The sequence below is a fragment of the Rhinopithecus roxellana genome, chromosome 1, assembly GCF_007565055.1.
Source record: "Rhinopithecus roxellana isolate Shanxi Qingling chromosome 1, ASM756505v1, whole genome shotgun sequence".
Classification (NCBI taxonomy): domain Eukaryota; kingdom Metazoa; phylum Chordata; class Mammalia; order Primates; family Cercopithecidae; genus Rhinopithecus; species Rhinopithecus roxellana.
In genome coordinates, this window is record NC_044549.1 from 95751500 (window position 1) to 95773277 (window position 21778).

The 21778-nt window shown below is 37.2% G+C and overlaps 1 protein-coding gene across 1 annotated transcript in view; it reads right to left on the minus strand.

The window, feature by feature from the left end:
• PPM1L (protein phosphatase, Mg2+/Mn2+ dependent 1L) overlaps positions 1-21778 on the minus strand; it is a 320428-nt gene that overhangs the window by 142435 nt on the left and 156215 nt on the right. The gene's annotated exons all lie outside the window — the stretch shown is intronic.

The window sequence follows — 21778 nt, forward strand, 5'->3', positions numbered from 1 at the left end:
CTACTGAAAATACCATTTTGCCCATCAGAGAATCGTTCTTGGGGCATATCAAATGCAGTAGCATCCTACACTGTCTGAATTTCCAACTCAGCTTCACTACTCATTTAAAAGCAAGGGACGACTGAAGAGGAAACTGATATTTTCTTATGGTTAACTACTTTTCTATTTAATATTCTGGACACCATTTCAATATTCTTTGATGTGATGTGATTTGAGAGCAGTAGTGAGAGAAGAATAAAGCTATTTCCCAAGTGTTGCCATGGGTTGAGTCCATTTAAGAACCAGTTGCATATGCCATTCGATGGCCTAAAACTTGTTAAAATAAGGCCATATTTTCTAAGTTATCTTGAGTGACTAGAACAACTTCTAAAGCCCTTTCTTAAGAATCAGGAAATAACACATATGGTTTTTATGAAGCTCTTCAGAATGATAAAATATTAATTCAGAAAGTACCTTCAAATGGAAATAAGGCAAGAATCAGATGAACTGGTTTCTATAATATGTGACTCATTCCAATTTCCTTACAGGCTTCAGCAGGAGCTGCCCAAAGTCTCATGATCAAGCTTTACTATGATATCTACAGTGAGATCCTAAAAGGTAGAGTAATTTCATTTAAAACGAAACCTCATCAGTGAATAGGGAATAAATAAATTACTCTTAAGACAGAACTTTTTCTCTTTGTTCCATGAGGTCATTCTTAATGTAAATTGCCACAAGTTCTAGCTACATCGCTAGTAATAATCTCCATGTTAATTCTATAGCAACTCCAGCTGAATAGGCATTAGTTTCACTCCAGAAAAGAGGGAATTTAGTACCTTTGGTAGTTTATTCCTTGGCAGAAATCAGGTCCAATATTTAGGTACCTGCCCTTTTATTATCCAAATTTCAATACTAGGATATGGTCAACTTCACTTTATCATACCCTTTATGAGAAGAGAATCCATGTCTGTGTTAACTGATTGTATTCTTCTGCCTAGCACAGTACCTGACATGTAGATGGTTCCTTAAAAGGACAAAAGTTTTATTACATAATTTTGCTTATCTGCAAATATCAAAAGTGTATAAATCCTTTTACTTTTCACTGCTCTGGGAACCATTACTTCATGACAGGTGACTTCAAAGTAGATACTGAGATATCCAAATTCAATCCATCTCATTGTAAATACCTGTTGAGTTGTATGGTCCTGAGAATATGAAAGAATATAAGATGCCATCTAGTTCAAAAGCCCTTAGACTTAGATAAGTCATTTGTACAACTTGGGAACCAAAAAGATATAAGTAATGAACCTGGTGGGTGATGGAGAATTATATGAGTAGTTGGGGGCACTTAGTAATGTATAAATAATCTAAACCAAGGGACAGAGGAACATATAAGACTCAGGGCCTGTTTTGAAATCCCTGAGAAAGTAACTATAAAATGGGTTCTACTAGCATCATCCAGATCTCCTGGAATCTAGTCGGGAGGAATTTTTTTTTTTTTTTTTTTTTTTTTTTTTTTGAGATGGAATCTTGCTCTGTCACCCAGGCTGGAGTGCAGTGGTGCGATCTCGGCTCACTGCAAGCTCCGCCTCCCAGGTTCAAGCCGTTCTCCTGCCTCAGCCTCCCAAGTAGCTGGGACTACAGGTGCCCACCACCACGCCTGGCTAATTTTTTGTATTTTTAGTAGAGATGGGGTTTCACCGTGTTAGCCAGGATGGTCTTGATCTCCTGACCTCGTGATCCGCCCGCCTTGGCCTCCCAAAGTGCTGGGATTACAGGCGTGAGCCACCGCGCCTGGCCGTCAGCAGGAATCTAATCGGCACCCAGATGGGAATTTCTGGTCATTAGTAACCTTTGTATACTGAGAAATGCCCTGAATTACTCGATACTTGGTAGTTTCCTTAGTTGGTGATGAGACCAAGTGCTCTGGGTCTCTGCAACTCTAGGTCTTAATACTAACTGAAATCCCTGGTCGTAAGTAACCTTAGTTAACTGAATTTTTAACTGCCTTCCTCAAATGGGGTTGTATCTTTTATGCGTCAGAAGTTTAGAAAGTTAAGTATAAGTATATAAAGATTTTTAGGAATAAAATAACTATTTTTCAGGAATCTATTAATTTTGACATTTTATATATTTGAAACATTTGAGAAAATTTGAAGATCACTGTATTTATAAATGTGATTTATTAAACATGAAGTTATTATTTACTATCCAGTGACATTTTAAATAAGACAATTTAAGTTCTTAAAAAGAAATACATATATTAAATTTATAAGGACAGTTTAAATGTTTAATTAATTTTGTAAATGAGACTAAACGTTATTCAAAGGCCCTTTGAAATTATTACTAACTTCTGTCTGACTTATACATAAAAAAGAAGAAACTAGAGTTGGAAGCTGTACTGAAAAGCCTAAAGTAGTTTTTAAAAAGTAAAAGCCAATTTTTAAAATCAAAATTAAACATTATTAAAAGACTTTTTGTCACATACAAAAATCACCCTGGATAACATAAAAAGTCTCATATCACTCACTGCCTGTGTCTTTACCATCCTAATATTCAGCCTGCTGATTGGCCAGTCCCCGCAGCTAGCCTTAATGCCGAAGGTCATCTAGTGATTTAAAAGGCTAACTGCAGCCGGGTGCGGTGGCTCACGCCTGTAATCCCAGCACTTTGGGAGGTCGAGGCGGGCGGATCACGAGGTCAGGAGATCAAGACCATTCTGGCTAACACGGTGAAACTCCGTCTCTACCATACAAAAAATTAGCCGGGCGCGGTGGCGGGCGCCTGTAGTCCCAGCTACTCGGGAGGCTGAGGCAGGAGAATGGCGTAAACCCGGGAGGCGGAGCTTGCAGTGAGCAGAGATCGCACCACTGCACTCCACCCTGGGCGACAGAGCGAGACTCCGTCTCAAAAAATAAATAAATAAATAAATAAATAAATAAATAAATAAATAAATAAAAATAAAAATAAAATAAAATAAAATAAAAGGGTAACTGCAGGCTCTACAGTTATGCAGGAGGGAAGATTAAATACTAATTTTTTGCTGTCTTTGTTTTCTGTTATTCTTTACAGGAACGCACCATAGTGAAAAGCAGAAATTGCCTAACTTAAATTTCAGGAGTTTCAGTGAGTTTTGACTGGTGAAATCTCATCAGATTTCTATGTCTTTGGAAAAGATGGAAAGTAAGAGAAAAGGGTTTTGTAAATTTCTGATACCTGGAAAACTGAATAAAAATGTAAGAAAATGGTGAGATAGTCACTACTGTGCTGCCGTCTCACAGTGTGGCTATCTTATAATGCAGGCCTTCTAGTAACCTATACCTTCTTAGCTGCCAAGGGAACCTGGTTATGCTAAATTTCACACCACAATTGGATCATGTTATAATCATGAAGACAGTCAAGGAGATGAGTAAAATAACTTTATAGCATTAGCATTTTGAGATAAAGCTCCCTCATCACCACCCTTCTACTGCTAAATGAGATTGTCCAAAACAAATATTCTCAGATCTTTAATGTGTGTATGTGTGTGTGTTTGTGTGTGTTTGTGTGTGTGTTTGTGTGAGAGAGAGAGAGAGAGAAAGAGAGAGAAAGAGAGAGAGAGAGAGAGAGAAACTAAATGCATAAATGCAGTTGCTGGGTTTCAGCTGCCTCAAAGAAATACACCGTCTATCCTTGGGAGATGGGAGACCATATACTGCACTCCTAAAAATCAAGTCCTTCTTATGTGCAGGAAAAGTAAACAGGCTTTGGTGATCTTCAGGTTTTTTATCCATTTAGAAATTCCAGGTGGGTCCTTCCAGGGTTGAGGTATTGGAAGCCTGGGGAGGAGAAGGGGTAGGCTGGGAGTGCAGTTGGTCTCTAGAGTCTTGGAGGCCTGGCCCTTATTGCCATAGAGCTCCCAGAGGTGGCAGACTTCTGAGCAGGCTACCCACAATGGCTGTGGGCACTGGCTGGCTTCAGAGCATCCTGCCCTTGGCTGACACTATGGAGCCTGCCTGCAGAGACAAGAGCTGTGGAGAGGCACTTTTGAGAGCTCCCCACCCCCAAGGAGTGAAGTGCCATTTCAGACTTGGTAAATTGGACAGAAGGAGTCATGGTGACCATAGTGATGACTCAGGACCAGACGTCTGCCCATGTTCCCAGGACCCATTTAAGCCCTGGGAGTCCAAGGCAATACAGTGTTGCAGGGGAGACGGCACTGGGGGGAGAAAGTTGGGGAAGGAACCCCAACAATGGGTGACATCAAATACCTCACCAGCAAGCAGGGCTCAAAAACTGATTTAAGTAATAAAAAGAAAACAAAATGTTTTATTGAGCCCAGCTTTCATAGAGCAATGCACATACCTACTTGCTTATTAACTTCCTAATGCAAAACAGAAATAAGCAGGTATATGACATTTTGATGTAGCTTTTTTTTCTGAAAGGGGGATATTTTTCTACAGTCTAAAACAAACTATTAAGCTTTCTTAGCTTTTGTACGCATGACAAGTAACGCAATATTTGCAACAGATATCCTCTCTCACTCCGAGAGCCTTCCTCCATCCGTGAGCCTGCCAGGCACTGTAAGGCAGCACGAGGGCAACCCGCGCCTGCTGATGATGCCCGCTGGCTATGAAGAAAAATTTTTGTGTGCCTTTTGTATTTAAGACAACACTGTCAAAATGGCCACAATCAAATATCCTATTTTGGAAGAAAGCCCAGTTCTTAAGTGGCCAAACGATTATCTCAGATAAATGAAAAAGTAGAAGAACATAGTTGTCACAGAGGCCAGAGGAGAGAAAAAAGCAGAAGGAAAAAGCATTTCTCAAAAAAGGCTTGTAGTCAGTCTTCTGAATCGAAGACCCTTAAAATATCTGTCTAATCCAACTCTTCATGTATTTAGCGGGCTTCACAAATTTTATTCTAAAACTAAATAATATTAATGACAATGGTTTTTACTCACTCACATAAAAAGGATTTCAAAGCCATTATCCCAGTCTGAGGAGATTTTATGAGCTTTTTCATTAACCATTCCAGTGTTAAATAACCCTTCTCTTTAATCTGTTTTATTCCTGGTACTGTACTTTAAACCTGGTCTCCTCTTCATTTGTATGTATCATTGTACTTCCAAGTCTAATAACTTGAACATGGCATTTTTGAACTTTAATGTTATTGCCCAGTGTTATTTACTGCCATCTAATTTTTTATCATTAGCAAAGTTGTCAGTAATGAGCTTTTCCTCTTTTCTGGATTTAAATTATTCCAGGCAAGAGTATTTTATTAGTTACTAGATCCATGAAACAACATGCTTCTGACTGTTCTCTTTCAGCCAAATCAATGGTGAACTATTAATGGTTCTTAAAGTATCATTTTCAAAAGGTTTTTTTATTATAGAAATATAGCATACTCAATTTTTTGCTATAGATATTTTTTATACCAAATAAGAACTCTTAAGGAAAAATACAATCCATAATTTATTTATTATGTTAGAATACTTACGCATAGTTTAATTTGTCAGACTCAGTTTTATTTTTCACAGCTTAAAGACATCTAACTTAAAGACACCTTACTCTAAACTCTTATCTACATGATGGTTTCTAATAGAAATTTCCAAACAGATTAGAGTGCAAATTTTCCAAAGGTTTTACCATGCTGCTTTTCCAAAGTACTGTGCAGAAAAATCTTGGTTTCTCAGAAGTTATTCTGGATTTATTCAACATTCATTCAACCATTCCTTTATTTAAGAATTATGTATCACCTCTCTACCATGTGCCAGGTACGACTGTCCTAAGTGCTAGGCTTATATAACCATGGATAAGACAAGGTTCTTGCCCTCAAATAGCTTTCCATCTCATAGGAAAGATGAGCAAATAAACAGGTAATCACCATAAGGGGTTGTTAGTGCCATGATAGTACAAGCAAAGGGAGTTCAAAGGAAGGGCAGCTCAACCAGTTTTTCCCAGAGAAAATTCCATCAGTGGGTGAGTCCTGCGAGTGAGGATTCACGTGCAAGTGTGCATGCACAGCTGGGGAGAGGGAAGGCACAAAGGCATTAGGGCAAGGAACAGGAGAAAGTTTTCCAGATGGTCAAGGCGCTTAATCTTGACACATAATTGTTTTGTTTATCATTTTGGTTTAAAATCTATCTAGAATTTTATTACAAACAAAGAACAAAAGGAATATTAATCACAATGGAAAGACTTTATAACTCATGGGCCATCATATTGTTGGCGTACCCTATGACACAGGGATGCCCTTAAGGTCCATTGAGCTTTGCCATATGTGTACTAAACTGTCCTAAATTGGCCTTCCTTTGAAATCATGTTTTTTTTTTTTTAATATGATTCTCTCCTTCTCTAATCTGCTATCAGTGTTTATGCATATAGGAGTCCCTCTTTACCACCACCTCCCCCCAACTCCCACCTTTTTTTGCTTTTAATAGCTGTGGACTTGGGAAATAAATAACCAGGCTTATGAAAATCATGCCTAATATAAGAATACATAAGCTCTGAGTGATATTGGAGGAATTCTGCTGTGCCTGAACCATATGAGATATGAGATACAATATCTATTTTGGTCATCCAGAGATCACTTTGCTTACTGTACACTGATGTATTATATTCAAGATAATTAAGGCCAGAAATGCAAGTCCTGGAAAGTCAACAATTTCTGAAAGTTGAAACACTTTCACTGACCTGTCACTCTATAGTTTACATAATAAAGTAAGTTTTGAATCTATATAACTAGCTAGAATAGGATACTTATAATGCTAGTAGATTGAGAGATTTCTTTAATAACTTTAAGCAGTAGTGGAATTCTGAGACCAAATTTGTCCCACTAATTCATGTGCAGAATGCTTACTCAATGTCATTGAACCAAATACTATCATTTAAGCTTCTAGGTCAATAAGGGCAGATGATAAATTACATGAAGTTGTGAAAGACCAGAAGCAAATAGCATAAGAAGCATTCAAGAATCCTAATTCCCTCTCTTGTCCTCCAGCACTTGTTCTCTGAGCTCTTGAGAGCAGTGCCTGTGTTCTTCCCCAGGAAGTTTAGCTTGGAACAATGTACAAAATAGCATAAAAAATAGCTGATGAGCAAGTGTTTATATAGTTTAAAAATTAAAGTCACTGGCAGAAAAAGAGTTTGATGTTTTGTTTCTAAGTTACTTTTAAATTGGTGGTGATCAGATTATTTTCCTTTCCTATTTGGAGGGCCTGACTCCACCAATAAGCTGCATGGTCTTAATCATGCACGTATTCAACCCAAATGCCTTTCTGATACCTAGAAATGGAATAAGAAGCATATGGAGGAAAAAGCAGTAACTTAAGTTAGAAACATATGTTTCTTAAAGGGGTTGCCAGAAAAAAAAAAAAAAAAAAAAAAAAAAAACGGAATATAAAACTGGCACTCATCTAGCAGCTATCTTAAAAAAAATTTTTTTTAAGTAGATTGCAGAGTGTACTGGAAGAAGAAATATGTAGGCAGGCATCTTTTTTGAAATCTGAGATCATGCAAGTTGAAGATGACAAAAAGAATATTTTTATCTATATTTTTCTATTATCCTCAAATGAGCTATATCATAGCAGATGTATTACATTTTAGCATCTAGACCATTATTTTTATTTCAGTAATGCATTGAAAGCACTATCATGGAAAAATTTTTAATAATTTCTAGTGATCAAAAATTATATCTAGGATATATAAGAGCTCCTTCAACTCAATACTAAGAAGTCAAACAACACAGTAAAAAAAAAAAAAAAAAAAAAAAAAAAAAAAAAAAATCAAAGATTTGAACAGATACTTCACAAAAATGCATGTATGAATGGCCACCAAGCACAATAGTAGTCATCAGGGAAATGAAAAATAAAACACAATGATATACCACTATGCACCTATTAGAATGACTAAAATTAAAAAGAATGTCTAGGCCAAGTGTTGGCAAAGATGTGGAAGAACTTGAACTTTCATACACTACTGGTAGGAATAAAAAAAAAATGATACAGCCGTTTTGAAAAACAGTTTGTCAGTTTGTTATAAAAGTAAACATATACTTAACATACAACTTAGCAATCCCACTCCTATTCACCCAAGAAAAATGAGAAAATGAAAGACGTACATATTTGAGTACTCAAAGATATGTGTATCTTTAATTAACAGTAGTCAAAAACTGGAAATTAATGGTGGTCAAAAAACTGGAAACAACTCAAATGTCCATCAATAGCTGAATGAATACACGAATTGTAGTATATTCAATGGAATACTAGTCAGATATGAAAAGGAATGAATTACTGACATAAAAAAATGACATGGATGAATCTCAAAAACATTATGCTGAATCCCCAAAACACCAGATATGAGTACATATTATACAATTTCATTAATATGAAATCCTAGAGAAGACAAATTTATATCTATAATGACAGAGGGCAGTGATTGCCTGGGGCCAAGGATCAGGGTAGAGAATGACTGGGAAGGGGCACAAGGAACATTCTGGAGTAATGAAGTCTAGATCTCGATTGTGGTGGTATTTATACAGCTATATACATTTATCAAAACTCACTGAAATGTACTTAAAATGGATTTTTACTGCAGATAAATTATACCTCAATAAAGTTGATTTTAAAAAGTAGTTTCATGCTAACAAAACTAAAAAATATTAGTGAAATCAGATTTTCTTCGACCTCTGACATCAGGGTTCACTGTCTACTCCAAAGTGGGCTAGATTTCCTGCTCGTTGTCCAGAATAAATAATTTACCTATTTTGTGACTTCATAATCTAACTTTTGTGCATTATCTCCTTCAAAACCCATTAATCCAATTCTTCTAGCTGTTGGGAGGCCTAAAACTCTCTGAGCTATTACTTCAGCCTCTGTTCTTCTTCCTTTTAATCATGGCCCCAGGAACACCTCATCTATTTCCAAAAATTCATATACCATCTTCATGGATTTTGTCCACAAGGCATCCCATTAAGCATCTCATCTATCCCATGAAAACCTGTTTCATATTCAACTTACCCCATCACAGTATGCAATGCCACCAAGTAAACATCTCAAAGTGGTTATCAAATGCAACTTTTACCAAAGAAAGCTTAGGGTTATCTACACCACTCTTCATCACTTCCTAGAGACATTCTGTTTCCAAAGTCTCCCCCTTTCTTCACTGGAGGACCTCCCATTACACTGTAAAATATTTGCGGAAGGAGCATTTATTTTTCAGCATTTTAATCCTCACAGTAACTATAGCAATGCTCTAAACTTCACAATTTCTTAATAACATCAAGTAAATTAGTACATACATAAAACTACCAATGAATCTGCTATAATTACCACTTCATCATTTCTACATGACACACTTCAATCTGAGCTCATAACTCTTTTGCATGGATATTCACACTCTAATAGAAGGTCCTAGGGGACCCAGATAAGTCAATTGCTAGAATTGGTAGCATTTCAGACCTTAGTAAAAGACAGGAAGACCTCTTAGTATCTTTATCCCTGCTTTTAAGGGTTTGCTCTCCCAATACAGAATCCTATTAATAGAAGGCAGGTGCATGGTTGTATGGAGAGTATATACCCTGGCAGAGGCTTTACTCTGTGGATGCCACGATTTATTCCTCTGTGATTAACAGGCAGAGTTAGATGTGATAATATACGGGGAAGCCCTTTGAAATGCAACACCAACAGATATAAAAGATTATTTCCTAACCTATGGAGGTACGAATTTGCTCAGAGATGGCAAAGAGATCCCTCTTTGTATTTGCCTCAAGTACAGCTTCAGGAAAAGCTCACAGAAAGGTTTTCCCTGGGCACAGGATGAAGCTTGCAGATTACATACCCTAGATGATCTCTAAATTCCCATTCAGCTTTCAGGTGTGATTCTAACCTCATCAAAACCACACATTTTATGGCTTTGCACACACCATTATCCACATTATTTAGGTCTTCCCAAGCCTTCCAAATCCTAACTCTCCTTTCTCACTACTTTTAATGTAACACAGATTAATCTCACAAATTGAGAAGCCTTTTCTACCAGCTTCTCTGTTTTCCCTCTTGAATGCAGAGATACAAACTACTCTCAGGGTTCAACACTCCTGCTCCATCACTCCAAGAAGCAGAAGAATTGGCATCAGTATGGAATCAATGCCAAATGGTCTACGTGTTAGGATGTGGGACAGTTAAAGTTCTTGGGTCCACTCTGTGTGCTCCTTTTGGATTCCTCTATTTGAATCACTAGAAGTTACTGGTCCTTCTTTGAATTGCCTCTTCCCATATGTGAAAAGGCTGTGTCTTGCTTGGCAGGACTCCTGTCTTGTGAGGGCCTAGGCTAGAAGGCAATGCTAGTATACTCTTTTCTCCCCCTGGGGTTTGTTTTTCTCATTGCATAGGAATGGCAGGAATCCAAGAAAAAAAATTAGCCCTTAGTAAAAGGAGCCCAGGCAGACTTCTTTTAGTCTAAGTCATAGACCAGAAGGATAAAGCAAATACCCACTTACAAGTGGTTGAGGCCAACCCACCAGACCTCTAGCTTCCATGGAAGGCTCTGGGGTCAAAGCCCAGCACAAGGAAGAAGGTGCATTTGCTAAGAAGGTCTGCTCTGCAGAACTCTCTGCAGAACCTATGGCAGTGCTAGATAGCTATGGTTGAGGTTTGGTGACCTGTCTGGCTACCCTTCAGAATCTCCATCAGAGATACATAACATACAACCTCACCCTAAATCTCATTACTCTGACAGTGACATATACTTCTCCAAGAACACACTTAACATTAACCTTTATTCAGATTTCTTACTTCTATTCTGCCAAACATAAGAGATCCAAAGGATGAGACTGTTAATATCAAAAGAGTACACTTGTGGTAGGAAAATACCAATGAAAATCCCAGTTATTTATGAAACTATGCATATCTCTGATACCCAAAGCACCACAAATGAAAACTAACTCTTTCCTCATTACAGGTGACTGGATGCTAACCTATCTTGTTTGGTCAAGCTCTTTAATCTCCAAGTGAGGTATAAAAGTACCATAATGTTAAAGTAATTTATACAGTAAGAGAAGTTCAAACTTCAGTTCTGGAATCCCCAAGTTCAAGAAATAGCTTGAATTCCCAAAAGAAATTGCTTACCATGGTGCATACCATCTTGATTACCTGTGGCAGCCTGCAACCAAGGTGCAACATTTAAAAATAGTTATTTCAATTTCTCTCAATAAACAAAAGCACAACTAAAAGAAACAATAAGAACTTATTTACCAAATATAATTGTTAGGAAACCTTTTAAAGACATGTACACAAAAATAAATAAATTAGATTTAGAAAATAACTGGGTTTAAAATGGAAAAGAAAATAAAAGCCATGGAATTAAACTGAAAGCTTGAAAGTTTCAGGCTCTGGCCAGGCATGGTAGCTCACGCCTGTAATCCCAATACTTTGGGAGGCCAAGGTGGGCTGATCACTTGAGGCCAGAAGTTCATTTAAGGCTGGCCAACATGGCAAAACCCCATCTCCACTAAAAATACAAAAATTAGTCAGGTGTGGTGGCGCATGCCTTATTCCCAGCTACTGGGGAGGGTGAGCATGACAATCACCTGAACCTGGGAGGCGGAGTTTGCAGTGAGCCAAGATTGCACCACTGCACTCCAGACTGGGTGACCAGTGAGACTCTGTCAAAAAGGGGAGTGGAAGGAAGGGGAAGGGGAAGAGAAAGGAGAAGGAGAAGGGGAAGGGGAGGGAAAGAAAGTTTCAAGTTCTGAATATATTTCAAGATTGAGAAGTCATCATAGTAAACATTATTGTTCTTCCGACATGCTTAAACAGAACAGCCAGGCCCTTCTTTCACTTGTGACTTCAAAGAGTAAATAGTTAATATTCATGACAAGATCTATCATGACAAAAAATAAATACTTCTGCCACAGCCCCTTCATTTCTCCCAGGATTAAGGGGTATTAACTAGGTCAGTACATCACCTTCACATTTTTCACAAACCCAGAGGTACTTCTACAAACTCTGAAGACTCCCTCAACCCACCCACATGGGCAGAATTTAAAGCTCCTGGGGGAAAAAGAAAGGACTAATTTACAAGTTGCTATAAACATAGTTCTTAATGTCGCATTGTTCTAAAATCTTCTAAAAGCTCCCCAACTCCTTGGCTTCTATGACAACTGCGGTTCCCTGATTTTCCTCTTAGTTCTTTGATTTCTTCTTCTCAGTCTTTTAAATGGACTTTTGTCCAACCTCTCTGTAGGCAGTTCTCTGTTTGGCCTTTTTTTCATGCTAAACTCCCTCCTTGAGAGAGGGCTTGCTTACTTTCACGGCTTTAAAAACTATCTTCAGGCTTATGTTTCCAGATTTCTATCCTGAACCTAGGCAACTCCTGAGCTCCAAACAAAATTTCCAGTGGATCAAAATGGACGTCTACATTAGACCAGTGCTAATATCTCAAACGTAGTAAGTCTAAAATTGAATTTGTTAACTTTCTTCCAGAGCCAGCTCTTTCTTTTCCATTGTCTCTTAGGTAACAGCTTCACCTTCTACCAATTACTCTAAACAGAAATCAAGAAACCCTCATGTCTATTATCAGCACGTATGATGTTTTACACCTATGTTCTCCATTTCCTTTCCATGCCATGGCCTTGAGGCAAATCCTCTCCCTCCTTCATGCAAATTCCTCCTCACTCCTCCTACACTATCACCAAAAGCCTCTCTGCCCCATTCTCTTCCATCTTGAGCTGATCCCTTACCTTACCATTATTTATCTCCTCTTTACAAAAAAGTTTTTAAGGTCTATGTAGAAAATGTAAAATTATTAACAAAGCACTCAGGACCTTGACAATCTAGCCCTGTTCTCTCTTGGCAGCCTAATCTTCTACCATGTTTCTGAATACCCTTCACTCTTGCCACTGCTTGTATATGTAGTTCACCAAGGTTCAGCCTTGAACAATTCTTACCCCACCTTCATATTTGTATTTTTATTCAGTTGTGCCTTATTCATGCCATTCCCTGAGCTCAAAATGAATTCCCCTGTCCTCTACCATAATTGTATTCACCACTCAAGCTTTAGCTGAAACACTAGCCTCTCTGAAATCACTCTCTGCACTGCTATACTATTGTCTGTCCCAATAAGACAGTATTTATGGGACACTATTCATCATTACAGTTAGTTGTTTATGCACTTAAATACCCTACTTGGTGGTAAACTGTTTTAGAGCAAGGACTCTGTCTTGGTAATCACCATATGCCTGTACTATTTATCTCTGTGTGTTCACATTAAGTGGATAGGCTTCCATAAATATTTGGTGAAAAAATCTCATCAGTCATCTTTGCTTCTGTGTTACAGTATCTGTTTCTAAATGTAACATATACTTTAAAAAAAAGAAAGTAGTAATAAGTAGACTACAGGCCGGGCGCGGTGGCTCAAGCCTGTAATCCCAGCACTTTGGGAGGCCGAGACGGGTGGATCACGAGGTCAGGAGATCGAGACCATCCTGGCTAACACGGTGAAACCCTGACTCTACTAAAAAATACAAAAAACTAGCCGGGCATGGTGGTGGGCGCCTGTAGTCCCAGCTACTCGGGAGGCTGAGGCAGGAGAATGGCGTAAACCCGGGAGGCGGAGCTTGCAGTGAGCTGAGATCCGGCCACTGCACTCCAGCCTGGGGACAGAGCAAGACTCCGTCTCAAAAAAAAAAAAAAAAAAAAAAAAAAAAAAAAAATTAAACTACATATAGTCTCAAATTCTTTCAAGCAGACTTTTTCTCCAAGTTTATGAGTATTTATAAAACAAGGCTCCAAGAAACTGATAAACAACTATTCAGCAAAAATTATTTGTTTATGTGAACAACACCGTATTTAGTTTTTATAGTTCCAAATGTAACGAGGATGCATATTCCTTCTTGGTAGGCCATTTTAAAGTCAAACTTCCACAGTAGAAGCACTCTTACCACGCATTTGATAATAAATAAAACATAATATAAGCATAGGCTACTACTTAAAAAAGAAAACCAACAACAAAGTTTCTTGAAGACTTGATTGTAACCATTATGGGGTCATTCGAGTAGAAAGACTAACAAAAACTCAAAACTTTCAAAGTTTGACAGTGGATACATTCAAATAGGCTAATATCCAAACACAGACAATACAAAGAATTAAAAAAACTTCTTTCTTTGCTGAATATGCTTCTTTTGCCCCCTTCAGAATCATTCTCTCCCCTTCTCTTCTCTGCTACACTCTGCCCGGAGAGGCTGACCTGCATGTCCTGCATCAACGGGGCTTCCTTACCTTCTGTATTATTGTAGGTTTGGCTAAGGGGAGGCAAGAGATCAGAGGGTAGGAGGAGAGCAAAGCTGGGGCATTCATCTCCTTGGATTCTTCCCCGACAGACCACAAGCCATGGCTGCATTCCTGCTCCAGCTGGGCATTCCCTCCGTCGTATGTTCAGCTCCTGCTAGTTTCCAGGAACATGATTCCCACCTCTTGCCCTTACATGCTTGGGGTAGTGATAGTTTCCCACTGTTGCTAGCCCAGGAACACTTCATTATCCCTTTTTGATTATCTTTAACTCCGCCATGCTTTAGTATTGATTAAACATGGTGACAATACTTAAAAAGGAATTTGGCTAGAGAGTTTATGACAAAATCTCAGCAAAACACTTATATACACAAGAGGGAAAACACTATATTGTCAAGAGAAATGAAGAAGTATACAGAAAATAAAAAATAAACTTGAGAGAAAAAGAAAAACATATGCAGATTAGTTTTTAAAAATAATTTTATAATAAATTCCTGAACATAAATTGCATAGCTATTCTTAGTTTTGGATGTGATTTGTTTTAACTACTTTCAAAAAGCTAGGTAGCTTCAATGAACAGAAAATATGTAGACCAGAATTAATATTAATATTGATAAGAAAGTTTTCTTTAATCTTCATCCTAAACTATTTATTTCTCACTATATTTTTACAAAGCCCTGCTACTGGTCTACTCTTGTAGTCTGAGATATTATCTCGAACTTGTATTTCTACTGCCTTCCATATTCCATGCCTTCTGTGTTCCATGGGAGCTCTGCTTTTGTTCCTTGTAAGCATGTATCATATTCTGCTTCTAAAACACATACACTGGTAAGCAGCCCCTAAAACAGTCCCCAATAATCTGAGCCCCTGCTATTTATGTAATTGCTCCCTTGAATATGGGCTGGACCAAGTGATTCGCCTCTAACAAATAGAGGATGGACAAAATGATTATTCTGGAGTTACAAAAAGACTATGGCTTCCATCTTAAGTACTCTATCTTGCTCTCACATTTGCTTGTTCTAAAGGAAACCAGCTGCCATGTTGCAAGCTGCCCTATGGAAGCTTATGTGGCAAGGAACCAAGGGAGGTCCCCAGCCAACAAACAATGAGGAATTCAGGTTCTCTGTCCAATATCCCACAAGGAATTAAATTCTGCCAACAACCACATGAGTGAGCTTGAAAGTGAATCCATCCCGTCAAGCATTCAGATGAGCATTCAGCCACAGCCACCACCCTGACTGTAACTTCATCAGAGCTATTGAGTCAGAAGCACCAGGTAAATTGTGCCTGGGTTTTTTGTTTTGTTTTGTTTTGTTTTTTTTGTGAGACAAAGTCTCACTCTGTTCTCAGGCTGGAGTGCAGTGGCATGATCTTGGCTCACTTCAACCCCTGCCTCCCAGGTTCAAGCAATTCTCCTGCCTCAGCCTCCTGAGTAGCTGGGACTACAGGCATGTGCCACCACACCCAGCTAATTTTTGTATTTTTAGTAGAGATGGGGTTTCACCATGTTGGCCAGGATGGTCTCCATCTCTTGACTTCGTGATCCACCTACCTTGGCTTCCCAAAGTGCTGGGATTACAGGCGTGAGCCACTGAACCTGGCCTGCCTGGGTTCTTAACCCACAAAAATTATTATACAAATGTTTGCTGTTTTAAGTTGCTAATTTTTAGGGTATGTTGTTATGCAGCAATAGATAACCTAATATACATACTGATCCAGACACCTCACCTTGTTTTTTAAAATGGACACTCCTATAGAAATACAATTTGTAGAATCTAATAGAAAAGTACCAAGGGAAAATATAAAATTTTAAAGCATCAGAACACATGGTCTTTCCTAAAAAAGAAATAATAATAATAATGTTAAGAAAGAGCAGGAAGTAGAAAGAAAGAAAACTAGCAAAAATTAGAAATTGTTCAATGAACAGAAGCCCAAAAGGAAACAATAGAAAGGAAAGGCTAAAACCAACGAATAAAGGAAAACTAGAGCTAAGATTTTAAAAGGTTTAAATGAGCAATTAAAATGTAAAGCATTCAAATAAAAAGAAAAATAATCTTAGAAAAAATGTGATGTTTTTAAAAAAAAAGTTTTTAAGAAATATTTTGTCTAGTTCTACTTTTCCCATCAAAAATCAAATGAGAATAGGGTCAACCAATACTAGAATTTTAAGAACAGAAAACTGTGTTAAACTAAGGAAGGGAAAGAAGTAATGAAAGATAACATTAACAAGCTAGACATATTTCAATCTGCAGATTTTTATGACTTCCTTTTGGTATACTAAAATAAACTGCATGTTTCTTGAAAATCACTTGTTATAATTGTTTAAAACAAAGCACTTGCAATGTATATAAATATATTATGATTATGATTATGACTATTAAACAAAGATAGTCCTAGACCTAAAACTTACTGATTTAAATGCAAGCTTAACTTTAATGATGGGGGTATCACCAAAAAACTAGTTAAATAAAATATATATCTCAGAACTATTAGATGGCCATTCAAAAGACTGGAAAGCTAATATTTTGAGCTTATCAATAAATCAATGTCAACCTGTAAGACTATAATGCTCCAAGATGAACAGGCTTCAGGTTAGAGTATAATGAGAATATAATGAGAGTATATATAACAGAGTATAATGAGAATTACCATTGGCAGAATATGCTCTTTATAATTAGATAGTGGTAACAAAGTAGGGCCACAATGGGAAGAACATTTATTCAGAAAGGCACTTTATATATTGGAACTGGTAGGGAAATGCAAAAATAAATTCCATATAACAAACATATAAGAGGCTAGATTAGCAAATCACACAGTCAAAACTACCCTTAATATTCCTTAGAAAAGTTCATGGAAACAAAGAATGTAACGTCGCTCAATGAGTCCAACTCAGCCAGTCCCTCCTCCAGTACTAGAGCAGATCTTTACTTTTCTGCTGTGAACCAAATGAATAAGTTGGATCGTATTTTACAAAATAATTTATCTTTCAACACCAAAATCACACCCAGCATGTCAAGAGGCTCACAACGTGAGACACACATGGCAACCGATATAACTGAAGAACAGCAGGTTCACATCTCACATCTCAGGCTGGATCCAGGAATAGCATAGGGAACCACTCATATCGTGAAACATAGATTCTCATATTGTGAAAGATAGTTTCATTCTCATTCTCTCTCTCTCTCTCTCTCTCTCTCTCTCTCTCTCTCTCCCCCCCCCTTCCTTCACTCCCTCCCTCTCTTTCTCTCCCTCTCTTCCCCCATAATATAATGTGCATGTGATAATAAGACACTGCAATTGAATATGATAGAAGGTCTAGTTATAAGTGCAGCTATCAATAATGTAGCACTGATACCTTAAGAAGGCAAGGTCAATAAGAATTTGGCCCACTGGCTTGAGTTCATCCTCCCAATATAAGAGTCTACAGCCACATTCTTTACCATCTGTTCCTCTTCCACACTTGGATTATACCAAGTACTCATCTACATGGGAGACAGACACATCAAGGGGCATAGAAACAACATTGCCCAAAAAGTCAAGAGAACTGGCTCTAGATCAGCTCTACCCTACACTACTTGCATGAACATGAGCATGTTCCATAATTCTTCTAGGCCTCAGCTTTCTCTTTTTAGAAATACAGTATTCTAGATAGTCATGTGTCTAAGATAATTTTCAGCTCTGGATCATGTCTTTATTTCCCCCTACATCATGTTTTGAAGGCGTGTGTGTGTGTGTTTGTGTTTGTGTGTGTGTGTTTACTGCTTCCGTGATAAATCTCTTGTGAAGTGTTACAGCCTAATGCTTAAGAGATTGGGCTCTGAAGTCTGGTAGACCTGGGTTCAAATCCCAGAGCTGTCATTTTCTAACTATGACAATAGGCAAGATGCTAACCTCTCTGAGCTTCTGTTTTCCCTTCTAAAATAGGGACAATAATTATTCCTTTTGGCAACAGGATTGCTAGGAAGATAAATCAGATAATATACATAAATCATCTAGTAAAATCTAGCACATTTTAAGCTCTAAATAAATGTTGATGATGATGATGATGATGATGATAATGATGATGTTACTAGATAAAAATTTATTAAATGTCTGGCTACGGTGAAGCTCCAGACCTTACTCTGTAAAGAAGAATAGGAAGCAAATGATTCCCAGGATATCAAAGCAATATCCTTGCTTCATTACTTCCTTATGCCAGTCTATAAAATTCCCTAAATCAAATTCTGTCCAAGGTATCATGTCGACTCTGCGTTTCACAGTCCAGGACAAGCTTCTGAAGTATGGACAGTGGTCTGCACTTACACAGAAACAGAAAATCTGTTTAAACGGAGATTATTTGCTTATATGAGAAAAAGTCCAGTAAGGCTATATGAGATTTTATCCTGCTCTAAAAATCACACCCTGTCTCGTATCAAATTAAAAATAAAGTTTAAAAGGTAGATTTAAAAGCGAAGGGAAGAAAAAAAGGGGAAAATGTTTAGAATTTTATAATCTACCTAAAGAAATGTTAAGGAGCAGAACTTATATGCCACATAAGAGAGCTAATTAAAAACAAATTATTTGAAAAGGTATTGTTATTTAAAAAAACATAATTATCATGTTTCTTTTGGTTAGCTTCTGTCATTCAAAGAGCAATTTAATCCCAAATCACAGAACCACTTCAATTTAGAAAATATAATTTAGTGCCTACTCAACATGAAAATGATGAGGATAAAGACCTTAATGACAATCCACTTCCACTTTGTGAGTAGCAAATATATTTTCTCTTCCTATATGATTTTCTTAATAACATATTCATTTCTCTAGCTTACCTTATTGTAAGAACAGTATATAAATATATGTCAATCATTTATTTTATTGGTAAGGCTTCTAGTCAACAGTAGGCTATCAAGAGTTAAGTTTTTCAGGGGCCAAAAGTTGTATTTGGATTTGCTACTGCAGCGGGGTGAGCACCCCAACCCCCATGTTGTTCAAGGGTCCACTGTATATGCATTTCGTGCTTTAACCAAAAAAAAAAAGGATTCACCTGACTTACAAAATGCTTCAGCTGATGAGTTTTCCACTCATTTCAACTTCTGAGACATTCTGAGTTTTCACTGCCCCATCTTACCTGTTTGCTCTCAGTGGCATGTATTTCAGTACTTTTTTTCATCTACATAATGTACTGCTCTAAATCTCAACTAATTTTTTTTCTCTAAACACCAAGTTCTTGATTTTTTGTTAGCTTTCATTTCACCAAAGTTACTTGAAAATAAGCCATCTTTCAAAAGAAAATATAGATGAAATCAAACATCTCAAAGCACTAATCTCAATTTGTCTTACTTGTTTGTTTGCTTTTAAGAGATATGGTCTTGCTCTGCCACCTGGCTGGAGTACAGTGGCACGGTAATAGTTCACTGCAACCTTAAACTCCTGGGCTCAAGCGATCCTCCCACCTTGGCCTCACAAAGAGCTAGGATTACAGGTGGGTGCCACTGCATCTGGTCCCTGTCTTAGCTCTCAGAAGGTAAGAGAGTGCCCAGTTTCAAAGTAACCACTAGAGGGTCTTGTTTTCCTAAACTCACCATAAGGCCCCCAAAATGTTTGCTTTGTCAGTACAGAATACCTAGAACTAAGAATAAACAGCAATGAGATACAACAGTACAAACAACAAAATACATCTATGAAATTTTTAATAATTAAAAGAAAAAGGAAAAGAAAAATTAGCAAAAATCTTCCATGATTAATTTCTTCAAATTGTCACTTTATAGGAAAATCTGAGCATGTATTGTTCCTGTGGATAGAGTTCTGAATCTAGAATTTGAAAACGTGATTCTTTTCTGACACTGCCTTCCTAGCAGTGAATATTCATTTAAGTAGCTACTTTTTAACTTGAATGCTCATTTAAGTTCTTTATGCCTCAGTTTCCTTTGCAACCTCACCCAGATGTGGCAAAGATGAGACAGAGTAAAAAGATATGAAATATCCTCTTCCTATGGTAAGTTTATAAGAAAGACTTTCAAACAAAGCAAATAACAGAGAGGAATAGTGTAGACATGAAACGTCAGGTTAAAGACCCTTTTCTATAGAAAAGAATCACCTGGAGAACAACTTTTATTTTTCCCTTTTGGTTGTTTACAGAGATTCAATTTTTCACTTGGAAGATTTCTTAAACAAAGAAGTCCTCCCTCCCTGCCCAGTAGAATTGGCCTTTCTAACAAGTTCCCCGGTGCTGCTGATGTTGGTGTAGCTCTTTTCAGGAGATCACACTTTGAAAACACTGTTTCAGAATGCTGGATGGTATGCCACGTCCACTATCCAGTTATCTTCATACCCAGAAGGATTGGCTTTGAGTAGATAACCTACAATCCATACTATGTTCAGTTCTCCCAATCTCTAGCTTTCCTTCAGTTCACTTGGGATCATTAATTTTTTAATGCCCTAAAGATCTTTTCATTATAAAGTGAAAGATGGATCCCTTGATTATCTATCTTTCCTACAATTTCTAAGCAGAAAGTTTTGAGGTTTTGGTTTTATGGGATTTTTTGTTTTAATAAAGCTGATTATCTTTTTGCAGCCCTTCTCTCATGCATTCCTATTAATTCAAAAGCTCACGAAAATCTATACATGGTACCTATCTTTCCTTTTTTGAATCTAGTAATGCCAAGTGCTATAGTAATTAAATACCAAGACATTTTGTAAAAAACAGGTAGCTTTCAAATTATTTTATACAAACTTGTGTATCTTGCTTAGGCTATACTATATCGAAGAAACTTAACTGCTCCCCTTCAATCGCACATTTTTTTCTGATATAAAAGTAACAGACATTCAAATTAGAAAACTTAAGAAATACAGAAACATATACAGCAGTCAATCAAAACCAGCCATAATCCCTCTGTCCAAAAATAGTTACTGTAACGTTTTTGGTGTATTTTCTTCCAGTCTTTTTCAATGCATATAAAAATTATACTAGCTAATATTTTACAGTCACATCCCCTACCTAACAAATTGAAAGAACATCAAATATGCTTTTTAAAGTACTTAACAGATCCATAATATTTTATTATATGAATGAACTATAATTTAATGGTACATATTATCTAGAGCAACATCATAAAGCCTACAGGGGAGTGGAGCTTTAGCCTTGGTTCACATAGAAAATTTATTTTACCTATGCATTGCTTCTGAAGAGGGACTTACAAATACCTTTTTAAAACAACAAAGCTACCTGACCCATTATAATCATGGTAGAGGTTCATTCCCCTGCTTGACATCAACCAATGTTTATTCAGAGTAGTTTCATCCAAGACAATTTTTCTCTTCCCTTCAACTCAAGGCAAAAATGGAAACAAGGTCCTGCAGATTAGATGGATAAATGGATGGAAGAATGAATAGAAAGACAGAATTTTACCAATATAGGTATCAATATAAGTAAATAAACTACAAAAGCATAAATATATATTTTATAGTATTATATATCTATCCATAATTTCTAATATATTATAATTTCCCTTTGATTTGTATCTTCCATTGGAATATAGATGCCTAGAGAGCAAG